Source organism: Procambarus clarkii, chromosome 54 (assembly GCF_040958095.1).
Source record: "Procambarus clarkii isolate CNS0578487 chromosome 54, FALCON_Pclarkii_2.0, whole genome shotgun sequence".
NCBI lineage: Eukaryota > Metazoa > Arthropoda > Malacostraca > Decapoda > Cambaridae > Procambarus > Procambarus clarkii.
Window position 1 is genome coordinate 12,701,503 of NC_091203.1, and position 16,858 is coordinate 12,718,360.

Sequence of the window (16,858 nt, forward strand, 5' to 3'; positions counted from 1 at the left end):
AATCTTACTTTTTCGGTCATATTTAATAATATATGTCTACAGGAAAGACTGCTACCAAAATATACTAATATATATATATATATATATATATATATATATATATATATATATATATATATATATATATATATATATATATATATATATCGTACCTAGTAGCCAGAACGCACTTCTCGGCCTACTATGCAAGGCCCGATTTGCCTAATAGGCCGAGTGATTTTCTTTATTTTCAATAAATTGTTTCCTATTGGTTTATTTTAAATATTATTATTATATTATATTAAGAACATAAATTATTGATATAGCTATGTTAGTTTAGGTTAAAATAGGTTAGGTTAGGTTAGGTAGGGTTCGTTAGGTTCGGTCATATATCTACGTTAGTTTTAACTAAAATTTAAAACAAATTAGCTCATACATAATGAAATTAATAGCTTTATTATTTCATAAGAAAAAATGAGAAAAATATTGAAATTCTGGAAAACTTGGCTTATTACGCAAATCAGGCCTTGCATAGCAGGCCAAGAACTGCGTTCTGTCTACTAGGTACAACATATATATAAATTATTGTAGGTCTAGGAATCTTTACATTTGGATTTTAGCATTTTTTTGCGGACTTTTTTGCTGACTCTATAAAGTGTGCAAAAGGGGAATTATTGGTGATCCATCACTACATATTGATACTTTCTGACAAATAATATAAGTAGTATTTCAAGAGAAAGGGGTGAGTTAGTTTACTTACCCCGTGGAACACTGTGAAAGACAGACAGGCAGACGCTGCGACCAAAAGCTGGCTAGTTAGACAGACTAAGAACGCCTGCTTACGATAGTGCCTTGTTAGTATTTAGGCTAACGGACAGGTGGAGGACAAACTGTAGGGAGCGCACCAACTCAGGGCCCGCCTGGACCACACACTGACGACACCAAGCTACCCGGCGCCCGGACGACTCAGCTGAGGTGACGTCACTGATACCTAGCGTTAAGTCGCTCAGAGGCAGAGTGCCTGGGAGGCAGGGAGGATGCTGGATGGTTGGTGGCGGTAAAGGTTGGTGGTGGCAGGATGACTGGCTGGTGGTGTCTGTGTGAGTAGTTGGTGGTGGCAGAATGACTGGCTGGTGGTGGCAGGATGACTGGTTGGTGGTGGCAGAATGACTGACTGGTTGTGGCAGAATGACTGACTGGTTGGTAGTGTCTGTGTGACCGGGTGGAGATGTAACCGACAGATATGGTGACATCAGGCTAGACAGTAGGTACAAAACAAATGTTCAGAAAACTATAAACAAAATACAGTGGAAGTGTTTACCTAAAAACAAACACACTACGGTGGCGCACCAACAAGGAAAGGTTGAGTGTGGCCGCCTCCCTCACCTGCCTCGGCAACTTGTACTGACAACCTGACTGGCCGAGTGGCTTCCACTTTCTAAAAACGAGCGAATCGCTGTGTGTGTGTTTATGGCATTACAAGAATATTAAATTATTACCATTGTTGTTATATAATCCACTGTAACTTTCTGGTAAGAGTTTTAATTCAAATAACTGACTAAATGAGAGGCGTCTATATTTTATCTCTGGCAACCCTCGCTCCCACACCATGGATGTAGCTTCCTGCCATGTATATTCAGAACAAGTTTTCATTAATTTATTGAATGATGGTCAAACAAGTCGCATATACACATATGCATCGTGTATATGCATATATATTCATATACACACACACACACACATATATATATATATATATATATATATATATATATATATATATATATATATATATAATATATATATATATATATATATTATATATATATATATATATATATATATATATATATATATATATATATATATATATATATATATATATATATATATATATATATATTGTCAACCATTTGACAATATTGTTAACCATTTGTCAACCATTTGACACTAAAAAAGTTCTTTCTAATATCTCTGTGGCTCATTTGGGCACTCAGTTTCCACCTGTGTCCCCTAGTGCGTGTTCCCCTTGTGTTAAATAGCCTGTCTTTATCAACCCTGTCGATTCCCTTGAGAATCTTGAATGTGGTGATCATGTCCCCCCCTAACTCTTCTGTCTTCCAGGGAAGTGAGGTTTAATTCCCGTAGTCTCTCCTCGTAGCTCATACCTCTCAGATCGGGTACTAGTCTGGTGGCAAACCTTTGAACCTTTTCCAGTTTAGTCTTATGCTTGACTAGATATGGACTCCATGCAGGAGCCGCATGCTCCAAGATTGGTCTGACATATGTGGTATATAATGTTCTGAAAGATTCCTTACATAAGTTTCTTAAGGCCGTTCTTATGTTAGCCAACCTGGCATATGCTGCTGATGTTATCCTCTTGATATGAGCTTCAGGGGACAGGTCTGGCGTGATATCAACCCCCAGGTCTTTCTCTCTCTCTGACTCTTGAAGTATCTCATCCCCCAAATGATACTTTGTATCTGGTCTCCTGCTTCTTACCCCCTATCTTCATTACATTACATTTGCTTGGGTTAAACTCTAACAGCCATTTGTTCGACCATTCCTGAGGCTTGTCCAGGTTTTCTTGAAGCCTCAAGCTGTCCTCCTCTGTCTTAATCCTTCTCATAACTTTCGCGTCGGCAGCAAACATCGAGAGGAATGAGTCTATACCCTCTGGGTGATCATTTACGTATATCAGAAACAGGATAGGTCCAAGTACAGAGCCCTGTGGGACTCCACTGGTGACTTCACGCCATTCTGAGGTCTCACCCCTCACTGTAACTCTCTGCTTCCTATTGCTTAGGCACTCCCTTATCCACTGGAGCGCCCTACCAGTTACTCCTGCCTGTTTCTCTAGCTTATGCATCAACCTTTTATGGGGTACTATGTCAAAGGCTTTCCGACAGTCCAAAAAAATGCAGTCCGCCCATCCTTCTCTTTCTTGCTTAATCTTTGTCACCTGATCGTAGAATTCTATCAAGCCTGTAAGGCAAGATTTACCCTCCCTGAACCCATGTTGATGGATTGTCACGAAGTCTCTTCTCTCCGGATGTGTTACTAGGTTTTTTCTCACAATCTTCTCCATCGCCTTGCATGGTATACTAGTTAAGGACACTGGCCTGTAGTTCAGTGCCTCTTGTCTGTCACCCTTTTTGTATATTGGTACTACATTAGCAGTCTTCCATTAGCAGTCTGTGTGTGTGTGTGTGTGTGTGTGTGTGTGTGTGTGTGTGTGTGTGTGTGTGTGTGTATACTCACGTAGTTGTACTCACCTAATTGTGCTTGTGGGGGCTGAGCTCTGGCTCTTTGGTCCCGCCTCTCAACCGTCAATCGCCTCTCAACCATTTGAAACTGTGTATGGAGTCAGCCTCCACCACATCACTTCCTAGTGCATTCCATTTATTAACTACTCATTTACTAACTATTCATTTGCTAACTACTACTACATTTACGACTCATTTATTAACCATTTACTAACTAGTGTGTGTACTCACCTATTTGTGCCAGCGGGGGTTGAGCTTTGGCTCTTTGGTCCCGCCTCTCAACTTTCAATCAACTGGTGTACAGATTCCTGAGCCTACTGGGCTCTATCATATCTACATTTGAAACTGTGTTTGGAGTCAGCCTCCACCACATCACTGCCTAATGCATTCCATCCGTTAACAACTCTGACACTGAAAAAGTGTCAGATACAAATAGTAAACAAATAGTAAAAAACACACACAGGTGTTGCTTGCGGCTGAGTGGACAGTGCTCGAGGGACGTATTCCTAAAGTCCCGGTTTCGATTCACGGACGAGGCAGAAACAAAAGGCCAGAGTTTCTTTCACCCTGAAGCAGCCCGTAGACAGCTGCTACGGGCTGCCTCCTGGAGATGTGTTAGTGAGTAAGAGCTAACGTTTTGGCCACGCCGTCAAGGGCCGCTAGGGGTCGCCCAGGTGCCAGCGGCATGTGTGATACATGCAGGAAACCTGGCACCCTTGGGCATATCTCACAAGCATGCCCAAGGACGCACGGAGCACGGGTGGTACGTCATGACGATATCACCCGGTTCGTAGCTGGTCGTCTTAGACAGCGAGGGTATGAGGTGGTGAGGGAGGTGCGGATACCCGATGGTGGGACCTTTTACAAGTCAGACATCATTGCTTGCAAAAGTAACGAGGCCATAATTCTAGTCACCCAGGTCTCGGCTGACGGCTTTCCACTCTCCCGGCCACACCAGAGCAAATGTGACCGGTATGGCACCCCCGAGATCCTTCAATGGGTCAGGGATTACACCGGTGCTAATGCAGTCTCTACCTCCTCAATTACCTTGAATTGGAGAGGCGGGTTCAGCATTGAGAGTGCCCGTGTTCTTAAGAAGTTGGGCTTGACCAACGGAGATTTGGAGATCTGCTCTGTAAAAGCCCTAACCTGGACGTACTCGATTTATCGTATGTGGTACAAGAGCACGGGAAGGGGTTGATAATGATCACCCCTGGACCTGGACATGGGTGAACTTCCCTTGTGCCCCGACACCCAGAAGTGACTAGGGTGAGTGGACTCCGGCTAAGTTTCCCGGACGTCATCTTGGGGTACCACTTCCCCAGTGGCTGATTTAGGAGATGGTGGGTGGCTTGACCGAACCCGTGAGAGGATAAGCTACGGCTGGAGGGACACATGCGTGCATGTTCTCTGTCTCTCCGGGGACTTGACTTGTTTCAAGCCAGGCATGTCTTCCCCATGATATATCTTTCCCACGCACGTATGCCATTTGAAGGTGATCGTCTCCTCAGGAGACGTTATTCATTCATTCAGTGACATGCCTATTTTATTTTGTTTCATATATTTTAATGTACATCCTTCTTTTTTATGCATCCCCATGTACATTTATTTTTCTTTTTGTTTTGTACACAGTAGGCCACAACATGAATTTTAGTTTGTTTTTAGTTGTAATGTAGTTTTTAGGGTTACTGTTGCGGGGCCTCGCGGCCCATGCCTTGTGGCTGGGTCGTGGGGCTCTATAGCTAGATCAACCCTTACCCCCCCCCCCCCAGAAGTGGCAAGGGGAGTAAAAGGGGACAAAAAAAAATAGCTTTAATATAGGATAAATAAATGGCTAATTGCTCGATTCTGCGAGCTCAAATAGAAAATACAAGTAGTAAATACACACACACACACACTCGCCCCAGGAGGCAGGAGTCACTGCAGCATGCTACAAGAATATCAATTTGCCTTAGGTAGTTGCTGATATCCAAGAATATCAAGTTCAACATGGGAACAGGTTGATGGATGTAAGTGATGGCCCAGGTTACATAAAGGTATAGGGAAATTTAAACGTAAATAAAATACAAGAAATAAGTATAAGTGATTGAAAATTCTGTGTTGGAAATGTTTTTATTCCATAACAAAACATCTTCAATAACAAAGATGGCCGCCACCACGGGAAGTTAAATACACCAGCAGATGATTGTTTCAAAGGATTCACGCCACTAGATATAATGAATAGAAGTTTTCTTGGCAGATTAAAGATTATTAAGGATATGCTAAAGAAGCATGAATAAAAAACCCTTGAGGCGATGAATCACAATAACGTGGCTAAAGTATGTTGACCAGACCACACACTAGAAGGTGAAGGGACGACGACGTTTCGGTCCGTCCTGGACCATTCTCAAGTGATTGACAATCGACTTGAAGGCCATGCCGTCCGTACCTGTCGGTCACTGCCTCGCCGCAAATACACCTGTATTCGGTGTGGATTGGGGCTAAAAGACAGAGAGCCACAGCAATTCGGAGGGACTGCAGTATGAGATACTTGCCTGTTACTGACATTGGGGTTGCTAATTAGAAGTCACCTGCATGGGCAGCTGCTACAGCCCTAAGTCGGGCATTGTCATGGGGTGTTGTCGCAGCTCTAGGCATGTTGCAGCTGCTTGGTCAACAATGGGGCGATGCCAGCTGGATTGGTTGAGAGCTTCAGAAGGTGGTGGTTGGAGTGCTGGTCCTGCAAAAAGAGACCCATTTGGTGGTGAAGACCGTAAAGCTGGGATCATGTGCCCCTGCCTGTTGACCTAGGTACTCAGGTAGGATTTCCTTCACCAAATTGTCAACTGCCACTGAAGAGGACAGGAACGCCGGTACAGCAATTTGGGGTGCTGAGCGGACGCCGAGGCCCCCCAAGTCTGACAGGAAGGGAAGCTTGTTTCCACGGAGTCGCTGAGAGAAAGGTTGGGGGGCTTTTTCTAATACAGATTTCAGCTGGCGGCCATACTCATCTAATTAAATATTATTGAAAGATGGCGAACATATAAGAAAGTAGGTCTGCCTGGGGAGGGACAAACTTCTGGTGGTGAGGTAAGTGCATCATGATCATCATGATGCTTGTTACGTACCTCTCTTAGATACGTAATTAAATAAATTAAATTTAATTTGTACATTTATATATGCTTACATTTATATATGTTTTGTGTAATATATAATTTAATGTTAAATTGTTGTATGTTGGAGTTAGGCCCAACGTATCGTGGGAATGATTGTTTTATTTCTTTGTGTACTCAGCTGTTCCCGGGGGAACTAATGATTCATATGATCATACGTGGGTAACAATAGGTGAATTATAATTGTTTGAACTTGAGTTGGCAATTTATCGTGGGATAGTCAGTTGCTGGGTGAGCATGCCATCATTCCCCTTTGTATGTGTTATTTTAATTACTGTATAAAGCAATAATTACCTTATTTTTGTTATACACATTATTATAACCAATTACTAAGTTAGTTTAAGCTTTCTCTTGTCAATATATATTGCTCCATGTAAGTTTTTGAAATACTTGTAACTTTGGCAATTTTTCGCGGGGCAGATGTTATGATTTCTAGTGCTGCCGTTCATGTAGGTCAATAGCTATAACGGACCAGGAGAGTTAACATCTTTGGGAGATAAGTCTGTTTATTTGGGTTGTGCCATAATTTATCATATTCTAGGAGAGACAGTACTTTTTTTTGCTTTATAAGTGATTTTTGTCCATCTGTACTTTATATAATATTGAGAATTATATTGAATATATATTATAACTTTATATGTATATTTCTTCAGTCCTAAGGGAGAAATACTTTTAATTCTTTGCCTGTGCCATTTATGTGGTTACACTGGTGACCCGCTCTAGAGAACAGCAGTTTGTAGTTTGCCCTAGACATTTAAGGTCTTGCTGTTGTCAGGGTTTCATGCCGTGACGTACGATTGGTAACAATGCTCATGATCAGAATCCATACTCTGATTTGGATTCGTAACATACCCCCACCTCTAAGAGAAAAATGCAATTAATTGAAGATTAATGTCATTTTTAACTAGAGTAAGTACAATACTTAGTACATGAATGGAAAAAGTATGCATGCATACAAGAATATGAAAAATTAATCCTATGCATGTAAGAATAAACATGAAATATCTGTTGGCAAAAATGAAAACACAGGTATACTTTATTTCTTCCACAATCAAATTTGAACCGAGTAGGTTTCACATGAAAATCAAAAAGTTCAGTCCTGTTATAATGTCCTACATCACTGTCTGTATATATCAGGAATTTCACAATTGTTCCTCTGGAGTATGCAACTTTATCTCTCCTGGGCACTTTCTCATTCTGTTCACTTATATTCATGAGGTAATACTTCACTCTCCTATCAACAATTTTATCATGATGCACATGAGTAGCAATGCCAATTAATGCGCCCACATTAACAAGGTCTATGCCACGAGTTATCTTTTCATCTAGTTCCACTGTTAACTTATATTAGTCCCATACTTCCATAGTATCCATTTTCTACCTGGTAAATATTTCCTAAACATGTTCCGCTGGTCATGACTCCTTGTTTCTGGAGTTGTACCACTTAGATGAAACTGACTGGATGCAAGGTGGTTCAGGGACTTCTCTTGGGTAATGAGGTTGATCTAGGCATGCCCTAGCAAGGACATCTGTTTCCCATCGCACTGGATCTTCTGTGGAACATACAGCCTCGACCAATTTGTTCTAAAATTAGAAGAAATAGGGTTAAACCACACATACATCTGAAACCTTTTCACTCGCAGAACCCTCAGAATCACAACACAACTTCTCAGAAGACCTTTGATATTCAACCCAACAGACACAAACCACGAGGGCCAGTGCAAGGACTACCTGATTGATCTGACTCAGATGACCATCAGTGAACACATAAGTCAATTGCTTCATAACTCTGTCAGAACGATCAGTGAGAGAAAACAGGATTATTCCTATGCACAGTATCCAAATCACAACTCCAAGAACAAGCTCACACCCTCTAATGGTGAACGTTTGTACAAACCATACCTTCGTAATCATTCTGGCTTCCCAAGAAAATAACAGAACCCTTCTGAAAACTTGACAACCCTTACTCTGGACTTCACTCAGGAAGTGACTTCCTCCTGAAGACATGAAACAATCAAACAATAGTGTGAAGGGTCTTATCACCTTGAAGATGCAAAGCAGATTACCTGGGAACCACCCAAGGACAACCAATAACCCTTCACACTCATCAATAGGTGGGATAAACTTGTCCCACTACAACTTGTACCACACACCTGGGACTTTGAACATCTGCTCCAAAGTCTGATGAAATCCTCCAACACCATTTTGACTCTGAAAGTCAGTACAACATTTGAGTGGAACATATAGTTTGTTCAATACTCTTGCAGCAAATTAAACTAGATCTAAAGATAGAGACACTGCTCTAGAATTACACACAATTTTCTCATTACAACTGGATGTACAATTTACTGGAGTAAACTCTCTCTGCTCAACAACAAGGCTGGACAAAGATGTCCCACAGTTCATTACTACAAGGGAGAAAGGCTCCTGCAGAATAACAATACATTGCAAGAACATCCTAAGAACATTCTGACTCAATTTACTCAATGACAAACACTTAAACACTTACTCCCCATGGAATAAGAATAACTGACCACAAAATTCTGCAACTTAGACCTAGAAGAAATGTTACCATTCAAAATAATCATACAAACTTTACCAAATTTTCCTCCCATGGCATAATCTGGAGATGCTTGGAGTACTGTCTGTTTACAGTCAATAACTCTACCAAGTTGGGTCACATCCTCACAGACAACTGAAGAGGGAGGCTCAATGGGTCTCCATCTATTCGTCAGAAGCTGATCCTCTGGCTGATCTCCCACACTCTCCAACAATGGATCTACAGTACAGACCGTCTTCTTGCTACTCTCTGAAATCTCTGGGTCAGTTCTACTCAATTTACACAAATTAAAGGACTAAAAATCTGAAGCGAGCGGGCAAGTATCAGGTAATTTGACCTCCTCGCCTTCACCATTCTCTAGGCTAGGTTGAGGCAGGCCCTCTACAACGAACTCATTCTCGTCAACTGATTCTAACTTTGGAGTGAGTGGGAAAACCTCTGTCAACCCGACATCCTTTCCCAAACCATTCACTTGGTTAGAATAAAACGGAGTCGTGGCAAAAACTGATTTTCTCTCAACTCCTGGCACAACGTTTGTATTGAGCGGGCAAGACAATGGCCCATGGACATCCTGTTCCAAACCATCAACTGGATTAGAATACCACTTCTCCTCTGAAGGGGTACTGGTCTCTGGAACAATTACTTTGGTAGTGACAGAACCGACAACTGGAACAATAATAGAACTGGAATCATCACAAGTAGGGTAGATAATACTATCCACTACAACAGACTGGGTCATTCACAGAACTAGTTTCAGCACAGGCAGGGTATACAACACTTTCCACTGCATCTGGCTGTTTACTCACAGAACTAAACTCAACACAGGCAGGGCAGATAACATTTTTCACTGGAACTGGCTGTTTATTCAACATAACTGATTCTGGAAACAAAATGGGATCAACCTTCCCAATATGATTTATAGTCACATCATTATCCAAAATAACATCCACACCTGGGATGAGCAACTGTTTACCAACAGTGCACAAGCCTAGGGTAATGGTGGACCTCAAATTAACATCTATCAGAGGTACAGTTTGACATCCTGCAACACTCTGAAGAACTACAGACTCCCCAACATCTCTCTTTGCAACATTAGAGAGTACACCAGTTGAAAATAATGTTTGGGAAGCACCAGTATCACGGAGAAGAACTACTGGATTCCATTTCCCATTTGTACATAAAACTTCACCAGAATGGATATATGGGTGATAATTGGACATCCATTTGGGATCTATAGTAACATGTTTATTTTATCTACTCTGCACACCTCTACAAAGAATGAGACCTGTAGGTCTTACTCTGGGGTGTTTCTGAACGCAGGACGTTATGACATGACCTCTTATCTTGCAATGAGTACAAAATCGAGTGGCAGTGGTTGACCCAGCCACACCCACTGAAGATTTATTTGTTATATTACTGGGGGTTGCATCCCCGACTGTGTATTCTCAATCTTAGGTTTAACAAGAGAAGAATTCATGTGAGTAGCAGGATGATTATAACTGGGTTTGGTCTGGTGAACATTTTTATGAGCATTAGGATTTACTCTACTATTAAAATATTAGACTGGGCCCTAAATTGTACCCCTGGTAAATAACTCATGCTCATCAGCGAGCTTTGAGAGCTCATGTATATCTGTAATGGTCTTTTGTTCAGCCATATAGGTGGATAGTCTATATGGGAGACAAGATAATACTTCTTCAGTAATTACAAGGTTTTTAAGAGTCTCAAACTCTAAATGAAAGTGATTTAAGCCATCTCTCACAATAATAGACTTTTAACCTAGTAAAATCAGCAATAGTTTGATCATGTGCCCTCTTTAAGTTACGCAATTTCTGTCTATGTGCCTGTGGATTTAATTTATAAGTATTTAAGATGCTCTTCTTAACGAAATCGTAATTAAAGCTGTTAGCATCAGGAAGTGATGCGAAGACCTCTTGAGTTTTGCCTCTTAATTGACTTTGCGTGATTGCAACCCACTGATCTACAGGCCAATTCATGCTGATTGCAATTTTAGAAATAGTAGAGAAGAAGACCTCAGGATATTCCTCATGAAATTTAGGCAATTCTACATATTTGTTAATTCTAGACTGACTGTTGGAAATATTACTAATGTTACCATGTCCAGCTTCAATTCTTTGTGCTTCAACTCTATTTCTATCTGCCTCCATTTGTTGTTGAACCTCTAATTGTCTCTGTCTAGCGTCCTCTAACATCAACTGAGCTGCAATTCTGGCATTCTGTGTCTCAAGTTCTACTTGATGTTGTCTCTGTTGAGACTCTAATTCTCTCTGTTGCTTTTGAGCCTCTAGTCTAGCAAGTTCAAGCTGAGATTCTAACTCACGACGTTTTAATGCTACTTGACCACTTGACCCTTCAGCTAATTCGTCTAGAATGTTCTCCTCAAGCCTACCATTTTCCACTAAATGGGTGACTATCAACATTACTAGCTGGGATTTAACCATTCTGTTATTAGCTGTCAAATCTAATTTACCTGCTATATAAATCAAGGCAGACATTGTCAGGCTTGTAATCCCTTCAAAGTTTGGCTCTGACAGCAACAATTCCACTTGATTTTCCATAATTAATCACTTTAAATATATTAACACTTCATTCACAAAATGTAAAATTACAACAATATTTAACACCTGCTTGGCCCTGCACAAGCAACAATCACTTACCTCAATCGTGAAGCGTGGTGGTCAACACAGGCAGAGCAGCACAGAGGATCCTCTACTTGGCACACTTAAGTTCACACTTTACCTAGGAAGGCATTTACAATAAAATAAAACTAATAGAAGCAGTAATTATAATGTGGGGACAATTCACGGACACAGGCCCCCATAATTTGTTATCTGGTACAGCAAAGCTCGTGTATCGGTCAGCACTGGAAACGTATCTAGGGCGACAGTCCCATGCATGTAATTGATATACCAGAATGCAATCGTGTAGATACAAACAATAATGGATAATGTAAACGCATATATAGATTAAAGAAAAATATATATAAATTCCTCAGTTAATCTATATAAATAAAAATGGAAATGTTCGTTTGTTCATAATCGCTAATCTCCGAAAGTTCTTCACTGATTGCTTTGAAATTTTCACACTTCGTTCCATTCACATCCGAGCGGGTTTTTATAAACATACTTATATACATGTCATGTCTGTGACGAGGAAAAACATGATTTTTTGACAAAACTCTGTTTTTCATGTGAGGGAAATCTTCGAAACCTCTTTACCGATTGCTTTGAAATTTTGACATAACGTTGCATTCGAATAGGGGCGTGTTTTTATATATCTACTATATACATGCCTCTACCTGTGACAGGAAAAAAACATGCTCCAGACCTACCGGAAATCTGGAAGACAGCTAATATAGTCCCAATATACAAAAAGGGTGACAGACAAGAGGTGCTGAACTACAGCATGGGTTCAGAGATGGTAAATCATGCCTAATAGGTATAATAGAATTCTAAGACCAAACAACACAAATTAGTCAGGAAAGAGAAGGGTGGGCAAACTGCATTTTCTTGGACTGTGAGAAAGCCTTTGACACAGTACCTCACAAAAGGCTGTTACAAAAGTTGGAGCAAAAGACAGGAGTAAAAGGTAAGGTGCTCCAGTGGATAAGGGTGTATCGAAGCAACAAGAAACAGCGAGTAACGGTGAGAGGTGGAATCATCAGAGTGGCGAGATGTCACCAGCGGAGTCCCGCAGGGCCATGTACTTGTGCCCCATCCTGTTTCTAATATATGTAAACGACTTCCGGAGGGTATAGACTCATTCCTGTCAATGTTTGCTGATAATGCAAAAATTCTGAGAAGAATCAAGACAGATGATGATAGACAGAGATAACAGGACGACCTGGACAAACTGCTGGAATGGTCTAGAAAATTGCTACTAAGGTTTAACTCAGGAAAGTGTAAAGTAATGAAATTAGGCGAAAGGAGCAGAATGCTGTATACAATGTACCATCTGGGAGGCGATGTCCTGCAAGAATCGATTAGAGAAAAAGTTCTGGGGGTTGATATCACACCGAACCTGTCCCCAGAGGCCCACAAACAAAGGATATCATCAGCGGCATATGCTAGACTGGACAACAGTCTGCCTTTAGAAACCGGAGTAAGAAATCGTTCAGTACCTTGTATACCACTTATGTAAGACCAATCCGGGTGTATGCAGATCCAGCCTGGACTCCATACCTAGTTAAACACAAGACTAAGTTAGAGAAGATTCAGAAGTATGCCAACAGACTAGTACCCAAACTGAGATGTATTAGCTACAAGGAAAGACTAAGGGAGCTGAACTTCACATCCCTGGAAAACAGAGGAGTAAGGGGAGACATGATAACCACGTACAAAATTCTCAGGGGAAATGACAGGGTGGACAAAGACAAACTCATTAGCACGGGTGGAACACGAACAAGGAGACACAGGTGGAAACTTAGTACCCAGATGAGCCACAGAGACATAAGAAAGAATTTTTTCAGTGTCAGAGTAGTAAACAAATGGAATGCATTAAGTAGTGATGTGGTGGAGGCAGATTCCACACACAGTTTCAAATGTAAATTTGATAGAGCTAGTAGGCTCAGGAATCTGTATACCAGTTGATTGACAGTTGAGAGGCGGGACCAAAGAGCCAGAGCTTAGCCCCCATAAGCAAAACTAGATGAGTACAACTAGGTGAGTACAGGCCTCGTGGCTGAGTGGATAGAGCTTATGGGTCGTAGTTCTAATGGCCCAGATTCGATTCCTGGCGGAGGAAGAAAGAAATGGGCAATGTTTCTTTCACCCTGATTTTCTTGTTCACCTAGCAATAGGACATTCCTGGGAGTTAGACTACTGCTACGGACTGCTTTCTGGGGATGTATGTGTGTGTGTGTGTGTGTGTGTACTCATCTAGTTGTACTCACCTAGTTGTACTCACCTAGTTGTGTCTGCAGGATCGAGCATTGACTCTTGGATCCCGCCTTTCGAGCATCGGTTGTTTACAGCAATGACTCTTGTCCCATTTCCCTATCATACCTGGTTTTAAAATTATGAATAGTATTTGCTTCCACAACCTGTTCCTGAAGTGCATTCCATTTTCCCACTACTCTCACGCTAAAAGAAAACTTCCTAACATCTCTATGACTCGTCTGAGTTTCAAGCTTCCATCCATGTCCCCTCGTTCTGTTACTATTCCGTGTGAACATTTCGTCAATGTCCACTCTGTCAATTCCTCTTAGTATTTTATACGTTCCTATCATGTCCCCCCCCCCCTCTCCCTTCTTCTTTCTAGTGTCGTAAGGCACAGTTCCCTCAGGCGCTCCTCATACCCCATCCCTCGTAGCTCTGGGACGAGTCTCGTTGCAAACCTCTGAACCTTTTCCAGTTTCATTATATGCTTCTTCAGATGGGGACTCCATGATGAGGCGGCATACTCTAAGACTGGCCTCACGTAGGCAGTGAAAAGCGCCCTAAATGCCTCCTTACTTAGGTTTCTGAATGATGTTCTAACTTTTGCCAGTGTAGAGTACGCTGATGTCGTTATCCTATTTATATGTGCCTCAGGAGATAGATTAGGTGTTACGTCCACACCTTGGTCTCTTTCTGTGTGTGTCTCTCTTGTCTGTGTGTGTGTGTGTGTGTGTGTGTGTGTGTGTGTGTGTGTGTGTGTGTGTGTGTGTGTGTGTGTGTGTGTGTGTGTGTGTGTGTGTGTGTGTGTGTGTGTGTGTGTGTGTGTGTGTACTCACCTAATTGTACTCACCTAATTGTGCTTGCGGGGGTTGAGCTCTGGCTCTTTGGTCCCGCCTTTGGTCCCGCTGTGTGTGTGTGTGTGTGTGTGTGTGTGTGTGTGTGTGTGTGTGTGTTAAATAGAAATATATATATTAGAGGGACAAATAGATTGTTAGAATGGCGGGGGTCAAAGAGCAAATAGCTCGATTTTCCCAACACATAAATAGTATAGACAAATACGCACAAACACAGGGACAGTGGGGGCCTCGCAGTTGATTGGAGAGCGCTCCGAGGTTGTAGTCCTAAGGGACCAGGCTCGATTTCTGGCCGAGGCGGAAACAAATGGGCAGAGTTTCTTTCACCCTGATGCATCTGTTCACTCAGCAGTAAATAATACCAGGGAGTTAGTCAGCTGTTACGGGCTGCTTCCTGGGGACGTGTGTGTGTGTTAAAGAAAAATATATTTAGTAAATATTATAAAGGAAAAATAGATTCGTTAGAAAGGCGGGGTACAAGAGCTAATAGCTAGATTCTCCAGACATAAATAGTAAATACAAACAAATTGTAAATACACACATATATGCCAACGGCCATAATACGTTGAGAACACAGCTCCTCATCCGATCAGTGAAGTTAAGCAACGTTTGGTTAAGTTAGTACTTGGATGGGTGACCGCCTGGGAACACCAAATGCTATTGTTATTAAACTTTGGAGGATTCGCGGTTGAGTGGATATCTTGGGGATCGAAGTCCTAAGGGCCCGGGTTCGATTCCTGGCCGAGGCAGAAACAATTGGGCAGATTTTCTTTCACCCTAATGCTCCTGTTCACCTAGCAGTAAATAGGTACCTGGGAGTTAGACAACTACTACGGGTTTCTTACTGGAGATGAGTGTGCTAGAGAGTTAATATATGTAGTGAACATAATAGAGATGAAATAGATTGATTAGAAAGGCGGGGCCCAAGAGCTAATAGCTCAATTCTGCAGGCAAAAATAGTAAATACAAATAGTAAATACAGTCACTGGCCACCAACGGGTGTTGACGAGGCAAGTACATAAAATAAGTGGGAAAACCCAGGTTGGTAAGCGGATGTGTTCCTCACCTGCTCCGTACATGCCTGGGAGAGGAGTGTAATGGGATGCTCCCTACTCCCATTACATGCCTGGGAGAGGAGTGTAATGGGATGCTCCCTGCACCCATTACATGCCCGGGAGAAGCGTGTATTGGGATGCTCCCTGCACCCATTACATGCCTGGGAGAGGAGTGTAATGGGATACTCCCTGCTCCCATTACATGCCTGGGAGAAGCATGTATTGGGATGCTCCCTTCACCCATTACACTCCACTCCCTACACGCCCCGGGAAGGAGAGACATGGAACAGGGCGTTCCGTGCATACCAGCGGAGAGGCATGGAGCGGACAGTTCCCTGCACGTCAGAGGAGAGACATGGAACAGGCCGCTCGCTGCACGGAATTGGAAAAACGTAGAACAGACCACTCCATGGACGCCATTGGAGAGACATGGAACCGGTAGCTTCCTGAACACCAAGGGGGAGACATGGAACATGCTGCTCATTTCACTCTGGGGATAGATATGGAACAGGACGCTCTCTACATACCAGGGGAGAGACACGGAATAGGCCCCTTTCTACCCACCAGTTGAGAGACATGGAACAGGCCGCTCCTTACACACCAGGGAAGGCACATGGAGCAGTCTGCTCCCTGCATACCAGTTGAGAGACATGTAACAGGCCGCATCATACTGCTCCTGCACACAATGGAAGAGACATGCAACAACCCTCTCCCTTCCCACACCAGGGGAGAGACATGCAACAACCCTCTCCCTTCCCACACCAGGGGAGAGACATGCAACACGCCATTACATGAACACTAGGGAGAGACATGGAACATAACTCCTCCTGCACACCAAAGGAGAGTCATGGAACAGGCCGCTCGCTGCACATTATGTAAAGGGCACAGAACAGGCTGATGTTCCTCTTACCTGCACGCCAGTGAAGAGGACTGAATAGAGAGGTAGCACTCTACATCGCTGTGGAATCACAGTGGGGAGTGGTAAAATTGGAGTGATACAGCGAAAATACAACCCTAGTTGACAGAAATACAGCAACAGTGACAATGATTTAAATATTTATTGTATGATATTGCATCATATATAGAGTACCACA

The 16,858-nt window shown here is 42.3% G+C and overlaps 1 protein-coding gene and 1 pseudogene across 5 annotated transcripts in view; one reads left to right on the forward strand and one right to left on the reverse strand.

Annotated features, from left to right (window-relative positions):
- LOC123771293 (serine protease svh-1) overlaps window positions 1-1,058 on the reverse strand; it is a 199,357-nt gene extending 198,299 nt beyond the window's left edge. For 2 of the 5 annotated variants that reach the window (XM_045763774.2, XM_045763776.2), the window contains exon 1: window positions 740-965. The gene's annotated coding sequence lies outside the window, so the exon portion shown is untranslated. Of the gene's footprint in view, window positions 1-739 lie in introns of all 5 variants that reach the window. The other 3 variants (XM_069305112.1, XM_045763773.2, XM_069305111.1) reach the window with 3 other exon arrangements.
- A 14,198-nt stretch (window positions 1,059-15,256) lies between these two features.
- Window positions 15,257-15,375, forward strand: LOC123771425 (5S ribosomal RNA; annotated as a pseudogene).
- The last annotated feature ends 1,483 nt before the right edge of the window (window positions 15,376-16,858 follow it).